Here is a 10503-nt window from a genome sequence, read left to right on the forward strand (position 1 = left end):
AAAAAAAAAAAAAAAGGGGCGCCTGGGTGGCGCAGTCGGTTAAGCGTCCGACTTCAGCCAGGTCACGATCTCACGGTCCGTGAGTTCGAGCCCCGCGTGGGGCTCTGGGCTGATGGCTCAGAGTCTGGAGCCTGTTTCCGATTCTGTGTCTCCCTCTCTCTCTGCCCCTCCCTCGTTCATGCTCTGTCTCTCTCTGTCCCAAAAATAAATAAACGTTGAAAAAAAAATTAAAAAAAAAAAAACCTCAAAATAAGATTTCAGTAATTTTTCAAAAATAATTAGCATACAGATTAATTTGTGCATGTTGTTTTCAAGATTATTGAAATTCTTATTTCCCCTATTTTATTCTAAATGTTATTTTTATTTGAAAATATGTTTTTAATGTTTATTTATTTTAGAGAGAGAGAGAGAGAAAGACAGAGACAGAGACAGAGACAGAGAGACAGAGAGACAGAGCATGAACTGGGGAGGAACACTGAGAGAGGGAGACACAGAACGTGTCAAGCCTGTCGTGGGGCCTGAACTCATGAACTGTGAGATCATGACCTGAGCCGAAGTCGGACGCTTAACTGAGTAGGCCACCCAGGCTTCCCTGCTCTAAATTTTAAAAGAAAAATTATCATGCATATTAGGAAAGGAGGCTAAGAGTGATACTTAGTAAGAGAAATACCACTAAATGCATAGAATTAAATCATGTTACTGTAGTTTTTTTTCTTAACATAAATATTATCTTATGGTGATATGTATTTCTTAGTATTAAATGAGTCATTATTAGATAGTTTCATCATAGATGACAAAATCATTTTTGAAAACTAGTTATATCATGAATGTTTTGGATTAAGGCACAGTATAATTAACATAGCAAATTGAAAATAATAATACAAAAACTAATAAGCTCAATTGTGCTCTCGCCCATGAAAATAATAATAGATGACACAGAAAATAAGTGAAGAGTTGGATTATATGAATCAGGGGCATAAGATACTATGACGGATGACCGCTAAGGTAGCTTCCAGTGATCTCTGCCTGTTTCATTCTTTCTTCTTGAATGTAGGCTGGCCCTTGTCACTAACTTCTAATGAGGGAATATGGCAAAAGTGATGGAGTGTCACTTCGGAGATTAGGTTATAAAAATAGCCTTAATTTATGTCTTGACTGTTCTCTCTCACTCTCTTGCTCACCCAGAGAAGCAAGCCAGCGTGTCTGAGCTGCCGTAGTCAAAGATGCACATGGCTAAGAACTGAGGGAGGGAGACCCCTGGCCTATAGCCAGTAACTGAATCTTGCCAGCAACCACATGAGTGAGCCTGGAAGTAGCTTCTACCCCAGTCAAGCTTTCAGATAAGATCACAGGCTTAGTCAACACTTTGACAGGACCCTTGTAAGAGACCTTGAGGCAGAGGCATCCAGGTAGCCTCACTTGATTCCTGATTTACAGCAACTATGAGAAAACAAATGTTTGTTGTTTTAAGCCACCTAATTTTTGACTAATTTGTTTGTTACACAGCAATAGTAGCTAGTGTTCCTCAGAAAATATCCCAGATTCCAGAGTGACAGGTACTCATCTTCTGAATAGACCCTTTCTGGAACAACAGGTAGTTCAACACGGTTTAATTCAATCCTATTTCAATTCAACTCAATCCAATTCTAAATATTGGAAGTTTTATTATGTAATTCTTGTGGGTACAGGGGAAAAATAATAATATCTACTGCTTCTTTTCAAGAATCACAAAACCTTACACAGGAAAAAAAATCAGTATAAGAATAAATGCAATCAGCATGAAAAGTAATTTGGTGGCACACACAGAAGTGAACTCAGTATAATTTTCAAAACCTCTACTGTAGTGCTTTTAAAAGCATATTATCTTATATCAAAATCCATATATCCAACCACAATATAGTGCTAAATGGATTTATGTTGCCACTCTCCAAAGAATTTCTTGAAGGAAACTATAGCATAAAATGAAATTTATTCTTCATAGATAACATGCTGACAGAAATGTTTTACAATCTCTGTTATTTAGAGCAATCTTCTCATATTCTATTAAGTAAAATCTTGATCACATTCACAATCAAAAGGGCAGAAAAAAACAAGTAGGGGAATAAAAGAATGCTCTATAGAATTATCAATTTCCCAATGTTATTACCTTGAAGTTAAGACAACCTTTTATGAAAAGCTAAAACTAAAAATGAGTCAAACGTACTTCACTTCTGAATTCCCATTTGAAATTTCAGCTTCTGATACATGATTAACTGAACCTACTGGAACAGAGTTGTTAACTGTATTTTTTGTCAATTATCTTCCATGGACAAATATCATAATTTTCTATTATTTATTCCTATGTTGTTTTAACAGCTACATTGTTTGTTGTCATCTCTCCTCTAACATATGACAGTTCTTTCAGGATGTGGATTTCTTGTAATTTTCTCAAAAAATGATTGCTCTTTTGAGATTTCCAATTTCCCTACCGTCAGTGTTCTGTAACTAGGTATTGGTCAAATTATTGATATAGCATTTTCTCTCAAGAATATTTTGGTGATGTATTATAAATGGAATTGATTGTTTTCTTAAATTCTGATAGTTCACTGTTGCTATATAGAAACGCAGCTGATTTTTGTGAATCCATTTTGTATAGTGCAACTTTACTGAAATTGTTTGTTAGTTCCAATTGTTTTTTTGGTGCAGTCTTCAGGGTTTTCTGTATTTAATATCATGTCATCTGCAAATAATCACAATTTTACTTCTTCTTTTCTGATGTGATTGCCTTTTATTCCTTTCTTGCCTAATCACCCTGGCTAAGAACTCCATATTGCATTGAATATTAGTGACCAGAGTGGGAGTCCTTCTCTTGTTCCTGACCTTAGAGGAAAAGTTCTCAGTGTTCCACCATCAAGTTTAATGTTAGCTGTGGGCTTGACATATGTGGCATATATAGAGGTATTTTTTCTTTGTTCTTTGTTGAGAGTTTTTGTCATGAATAAATGTTGGATTTTGTTAAATACCCTTTTTGTATCTGTTGAGATGGTTGTATGATTTTCATCCCTCATTTTGTTAATATGGCGTGTCACCTTTATTGATTTACAACTGTTGCTGCAGCCTTTCATTCTGGAACAAATCCTACTTGATCGTGGTGTATGATCCTTCAATGTATTGTTTAATTTGGTTTGCTAATATTCTTTTGAAGAGTTTTGCATCTATGTTCATCAGGGATATTGGCCTGTAATTTTCTTGTCTTTTAATATCCTTGTTTGGCTTCAGTATCAGAGTAATGCTGCCCTTGTAAAATGAGTTATGTTATGTTTTGTTTTGTTTTTAATTTCCAGTATAGTTAACATACAGTGTTATATTAACTTCAGGCAGGTGAGTGTAATCTTAATCCTGTCGTGATCCCCTTCATCTATTTTAGCTATCCTCCCCACCCACCTACCCTCTGGTAACAGTTTACTGCCTATATGTTTTTTGGTTTGTCTCTCTCTCTTTTTTTTTTTTGTAAAATGAGTTTGGAAATGTTCCCTCATTTGCTTTATTTTTGGAAGTGTTTTGAGAAGGTTTGGAATTCTTTTTAAAATGTCTGATAGAGGGGCGCCTGGGTGGCTCAATCTGTTGACCATCCGACCTCGGCTCAGGTCATGATCTCACAGCGTGAGTTCGAGCCCCGCATCGGGCTCCGTGCTGACGGCTCAGAGCCTGGAGCCTGCTTCGGATTCTGTGTCTCCCTCTCTCTCTCTCTGCCCCTCGCCCACTCATGCTCTGCTCTCTCTCTGTTAAAAACAAACATTAAAACAATTTAAAAAAAAATGTCTGATAGAATACACCAGGGAAGCCATTGGATTCTGAACTTGTCTTTGTTGGGATATTTTTTAGGTCAATTATACCACTTATTGATGATGGAATTATACTGGAAAACAATCACAACAAAAGAACAACTTTTTTAATAGAATAGTTTATATAGTGAAGCATTTCTTTCAAACATGGAAAATATTATCAAGTATGTCAGTATGAATGCCCGTGGATTTATTATATACAGACATCTCATCAGTGCTTTTCTCAAGTTCCACTCCATATCACATCAAGTAATTGGTGTGTGTGTGTGTGTGTGTGTGTGTGTGTTTAATACCTGTATCTCAGACTGATTAACTGTATTTTAACTGGGCTTCTCAGAATAGATGTGCTTACACTGAGATGTATGAAAGAGTTATTTTTGGTCAGTGGGTGAGCACTTAGAATAGTCTTGTTCAATACTATGTTCTTTTTGGTAAAGTTGTGTGTGGTGTGGGTGTGTGTTGGGGGGCGTGGTTTTGTTTTTGGGTTTTTTTTTTTTGGTTTTGGGGGGGGGGTTTGGTCACTGGTGCCTTAATTCTCCCTTTGCTTATCAGGAAAAGACAGAGGTATAGGAGAAACTGATATTGGAGACCTATATGGCAGACACCTTGTTGAGACCATTTTAACCGGGTGTTTGGATAATAATCTGCTTGGCTGCAAGTTCTTTTCATGCATTTCAAATGGAGATTTTGGTACACTTAAAATCATCACAAGTGGCAATCAGTTGTTTTGTGCTGGATAAACTTTTTAGAGACGATGGTCTAGAATTTCATTTGTATTTGCCAATGTTGTTCCAATTCCATTTGGAAGCATTTTGTTCAAGCTTGCAAGAAACAATAATTGTTTTTTTTTCTTTTTTCTTGGCCTTTATCTACACAAATTGTCTAAATCCTCAAAGAGTCAGAAAGATTTGGCTGTCTCATTTTGGGTGTAGCTTTGAAGGGAGATGTTTGTTCAGTAACTACTGAAGTACAAAAGTCAATAGTTCAGTAACTACTGAAGTAGTTTATAGTCTTTGCTCTCTTTTTGCATAATCATATGTTGTATTGTTTCCATTTCCAATAAATGAGTAGTCAAATGTGCAACAGAGCTTTCTGGATATTCCACTCTTCCTTTCCAACTTTTGGACTTTGAGAGAACTAATCTGGGCAAGACCAGCGTACTAAAATGAGTAGTAAAGAAAATCAGAATACAGAAAGATTCTGGTTTTCTACTGGTTTTGGCTTTAGGTTCAGGTCCATCTTTTTAAAATATCTGAGGGGCACCTGGGTGGCTCAGTCAGTTAAGTGTCTTGTTTTCGGCTCAGGTCATTATCTCACAGTTCCTGAGATTGAGCCCTGCATCAGGATCCACGCTGACAACATGGAACCTGCTTAGGATTCTGTTTCTCTCTTTCTCTCCCTCTCTCTCCCTCTCTCTCTCTTTCTCTCTTCCCCTCCCCCATTCATGCTCTTTCTTTCTCTCAAAATAAATAAATAAATATTTTAAAATATCTGAGTAAAATATCACTTTTTTTTTAATTCTTAGATGAATCACTTTGATCTCTTAAATTTTCTTCCACACTGCTGTAATCCATGTTTCAAATTCCAATTTGGAGCATTTAAAGTTTCAGCACTGTGGTTGTGTTATATAGTTGAACGTGGATCAATGTGAAGCTCCTTTCTATCCTTCAAAAAGTCTCCAGCAGCATAGGACCAGCAGAGACCTAATGGCATCTGCAGTCCAAGAATAAAAACCAGCTTGCTTATCAACTGAAGCATTAGTTACTGAGTGGTTCAGAGTAAGGAGACTTATGGGATTATTGGTTACCAGTTTCCGTTGATGATTTTCTGAAATCTCTGTTCTCTGTGATACTTCCTTCAGTAAAGGATAACTCCATAATTAAAATATCCATTGTTTACCATTCTGTGTCCTTTTGTAAGCATTTTCTGACAAATTAAGTTCTAACATCAGTTGTTAGATGAAATTTCCAAGTGGTTCTACACTGTGTCTTCCAGGGAGAAAGGTTTTCATCTTCAGGAACAGCAACTTCTGAATCCAAATTCCAGTGAGATAGATTCTCAAGAGAAATGTTTGCTATATCGGATTGATACCATGGTTCTCACCATTTTTTCTCCTGTATTTTCCCCATTTTTTGAAATACCCCATGGCACCCCAAGCCCACATGTCATCCCCAGCATGGTCTCCAAACACACTGCATCCTTCAACCCCACGCCTCCTCACATGTGTGGTGAACGACCGGATGGGTACCCCCTCCACCTGGGCCTTCCGGCAACAGGAGGACAGGAAGAGAAGTGGGCATTGTCTCCTTCAGTGTGGACAGCCTGCCAGGCCTGCAGCCAGCCTCAGTCTGTGGCTGGGATTCTGCAAGCTTCTCCAGCGGCCAGTGGGAGGTTTTTGATTATTGATTCAGTCTCCTGACTACTCATTGGTCTGTTCAGATTTCCATTTCTTCAAGCTCAGTCTCCTTGATTCAGTAGATTATATGTTTCAAGGAATTTATCCATTTCTTCTAGGTTGCCCAATTTGTTGGCATATAATTGCTTCTAGAAGTCTTTTATGATTCTTGTATTTGTGTAGTTACCAGTTGCAATATATCCTCTTTCATTTACAATTTTACATATTTGAGTCCTCTCTTTTTTTTTTCTTGGTAAGTTTTGCAAAGTTTTGTCTATTTTATCATCAACAAAACAAACAAACAAAAAACAGTTATTAGTTTCATTGACCTTTTCTATTGTCTTTTTAGTCTCTTTCATTTATTTCCTCTCTGATCTTAGTTTTTTTCCTTTCTCTGCTAATTTTGGACTTGCTTTTTTCCTTTCTCTAGTTCCTTGAGGTGTAAAGTTAGGTTGTTTACTTGAGCTTTCTCTTTTTGCTTTTTTTAAGTTGATTTATTTATTTTGAGAGAAAGAGAAAGAGAGAGAGAGAGAGAGCTGGTGAGGGGTGAAGAGAGAGAGAGAGAGAGAGAGAGAGAGAGAGAGAGAATCCCAAGCAGGCTCCATGCTGTCAGCATGAATCATGAGATCATGACCTGAGCCGAAATCAAGAGACCAACATTTAACTGACTGAACCACCCAGGTGACCCTCTCTTTCTCCTTAATGTAAATGTTATCTCATAAGCTTTGTTTTTTTATTTCTCTTGATTTCTTCTTTGACCCATTGGTTTTTCAGAGGCACATTGTTTAATCTCCACAATTAATAATTTTCCAGTTTTCTCTCATAACTGATTTCTAGTTTCATACCATTGTGATTTGAAAAGATGCTTGATAGGATTTAAATCTTTTTAAATTTATTAAGAGTCATTTTGTGGCCTAACATGTGATCTAGCCTGGAGGATGTGCCACGTGTGCTTGAGAAGAATGTACCTTCTACTGCTATTGGATGAAATGCTCTGTACATATCTGTTACGTCCATCTGTTTAACATCAAGTTTATGTCCAATGTTTCTTTACTGATTTCATATCTGGAAGATCTGTCCATTATTGAAAATGGGGTATCAAATTCTCTGCTTTTATTGTATTGTTGTTTATCCTTTTTGAACTGTTAATATTTGCTTTATATATGTAGATGCTCATATATTGGTACAGATATATTTATAATTATTATATCCTCTTGATGAGTTGACCTTTTTATCATTATATAGTGACCTTCTTTGTCTCTTTTGACAGTCTTTGGTGTAAAGTCTATTTTGCCTGATATAAGTATGGGCACACCTGCCTTCCTTTGGTTTCCATATTTATGGAATGTCTTTTTCTTCCCTTCACTTTCAGTCTATGTGTGTCCTTAAAGCTGAAGTGGGTCTATTGTAAAGAAGAAACAGGTGGATCGTGTTTCAAAACCATTCAGCCACTGTATATCCTTTGATTGGGGAAGATAGCCCATTGATATTTAAAGTAATTATTTATAAGAATAGACTTACTCTTGCCATTTTGTTCATTGTTCCCTGACTGCTTTGTAATATGTTTGGTCCTTTCTCCCTCGCTTACTTTCTTCTTTTGTTATTTGATAATTTTGTATAGCAATACACTTTGACTTCTTTCTCTTTACCTTTTGTATATCTATTATAAGCTTTTGATTTTCCATTCCCATGAAGTTTATATAAAGCATCTTATATTTGTAACAGTATTTTAAGCTAATAATAATTTAACTTCAAATGCATAGTAGCACTTACATGTGGCATCTAAAAATGAGTTGAACCCATAGAAACAGAGAAAAGAAGTGATCGTCAGGAGAGAGAAATAGGGAGAGGTTGACAAAAAGGTACAAATTTCAAGTCTTAAGATGAATAAGTTCCAAGTATCTAATGTATAACATGGTGATTATATTCTATAATACTGTCATGTATAATTAAAATTTACTAAGGAGTAGAACTTACATGTTCTTATACACACAAAAAAAGGAAATATGTGAGGTGATGGATGTTATAATTAATTCGATGAGGGAATCTTTCCACAAGGTATACTTATATTAAATCATCACATTGTACACTTTAAATATCTTACAATTTTGGGGCGCCTGGGTGGCGCAGTCGGTTAAGCGTCCGACTTCAGCCAGGTCACGATCTCGCAGTCCGTGAGTTTGAGCCCCGCGTCAGGCTCTGGGCTGATGGCTCAGAGCCTGGAGCCTGTTTCCGATTCTGTGTCTCCCTCTCTCTCTGCCCCTCCCCCGTTCATGCTCTGTCTCTCTCTGTCCCAAAAATAAATAAAAAACATCGAAAAAAAATTTTTTTTAAATATCTTACAATTTTAGTTGTCAATTATATTTGTCAATAAAACTGAAAAAGTCACCCTACTGTTCTGTTTGTTCTTCATAGAGTACATTAGTTTTCAACAAGCTATTTCATTATAACTCTAAATAGAAGTCAACACAATTTAATCAAGCTGCTTAAATCATTGACTTAATGGGAAAGTTGGTGGCTTTCCTTTTTTAAAGGGAGACTTAGGGGTGCCTGGGTGGCTCAGTTGGTTAAGCATCAGATGTCAGCTCAGATCATGATCTCACAATTGGTGAGTTCGAGCCCCGCATCAGGCTCTCTGCTGATGGCTCAGATCCTGGAGCCTGCTTCAGATTCTATGTCTCCCTCTCTCTCTGCCCCTCCCTCACTCATGCTCTCTCTCTCTCTCTCTCTCTCTCTCTCAAAAATAAACATTAAAAAAAATTTTAAAGGGAGACTTAGTTTTGAATATATTGATATTCAAAATGACAACATAAAGATTAAAACAAAAATCTGAATTATGATTACTTTTTAAAGCTTAAAACATAATGTATATATCAACTTGTTTTCAATATATTTTCTTTATCACAGACACAATGTGATCTTAAAAAAAATTATTTTATATTCAAGATCTCCATCTGTGAAATTGGAGTAATATTTACCTCACCAGCTATTGTGAACTCTAAAAATGCTGAATCTGAATTAAAAATTAACATAGGTATACATCAATTATTTTACCTTATTTAATAATTCTTTGAAATAATGTTTTTTTTTAAATAATAGATTTATTTATGTTGTTCTTCTTCAGGAGGAGCTAGAGGGGAAAAAGAAAAACAGAAGGAAGAGATTGTCACTTCTGGCTGGAAATTTTATTTTTGCATAATTTATGGTATATATAAACTTCCACTTTTAAAATTTAGTTAAATATTTAATTCTTACGGTTGTAAATTTAAATTAAAAATCTTAAAGATCACAAAATATGTTATATATCATACATATTTATATACTCAATACCATGTCGTTTTATATATTACCAGTTGTCTGGTAATTATTTATTGTCTCTCAATTCAAAACACATTTTTCATTGCCCGCTGTTGCAAATGGAGCTGAGCCCTTTGCATAAGTATTTGTTCTTTGCTAGCCTCATGTCAAGAATTTCTGCAGCCTCACAGCTTCCCTGATGCCCAGCTCCAGCAGTTTAAGTGGCTTCTCTAAAATCAGGTAAGTAGTGTTCAAGAGTATCTCCATATAAAGGAATGGAATTCCTGGTCAATGGGTTAAGTAAGGTCAAGTAGCTATCTAAAACATTCGCACAATTTACATTCTTTCCAGCAGTGTGTAAGAGTTACTATGCTATAAATACTTGCAAACACTTGATAGTGTTTAAAACTAAAGTTTTATAAATGCAGTAGATATAAGAGGTATCCCAATTTTTAAATTTGAATTTTCCAAATAATAGTTGTCAAACATGTTTTCTTATTTATTGGTCATTCTGATTTCCTCACCTGTGAATAGTCTATACATCACCTTTGCACATTTATCTATTGCATAGGTTGGCTATCTTTTTCTGTAATGGGCCAAAGAGCTTAGGATTTAAGGCCAACAGGCAATGTCCTCAACTCTAACTGTTCTTGCCAAAAGGCTGAGTCTTTTCACTCACAGGTTATACACAAGCAGGAAGCAATCTAGATTTGGCCCACAAGAAATAGTTTGCCAACTCCTGATCTATTGGGTTGTTTGTATATTATTAAAGATTCACTTATATAATTTGGGTTCTAACATTTCATCAGGAATACAGACTGCAAATATCTTATATGTTAATATCTCTCTTACTGAGATCTTAATATTCTTATCATGGATTACATTTTTTTATTATTTTGACAATTTATATATTTGAGACTGTGGGCTTACATTTGTCCAAATTTACGTTTTTAATTATTTTAATGTATTATTTCTCTTTATCATTGT

At 35.8% G+C, this 10503-nt stretch overlaps 1 pseudogene; it reads right to left on the bottom strand.

The window, feature by feature from the left end:
- Window positions 1–4328: 4328 nt before the first annotated feature.
- On the bottom strand, window positions 4329–6002 carry LOC122468810 (annotated as a pseudogene).
- Window positions 6003–10503: the final 4501 nt, after the last annotated feature.

Source organism: Prionailurus bengalensis, chromosome B1 (genome assembly GCF_016509475.1).
Source record: "Prionailurus bengalensis isolate Pbe53 chromosome B1, Fcat_Pben_1.1_paternal_pri, whole genome shotgun sequence".
Taxonomy (NCBI): Eukaryota; Metazoa; Chordata; class Mammalia; order Carnivora; family Felidae; genus Prionailurus; species Prionailurus bengalensis.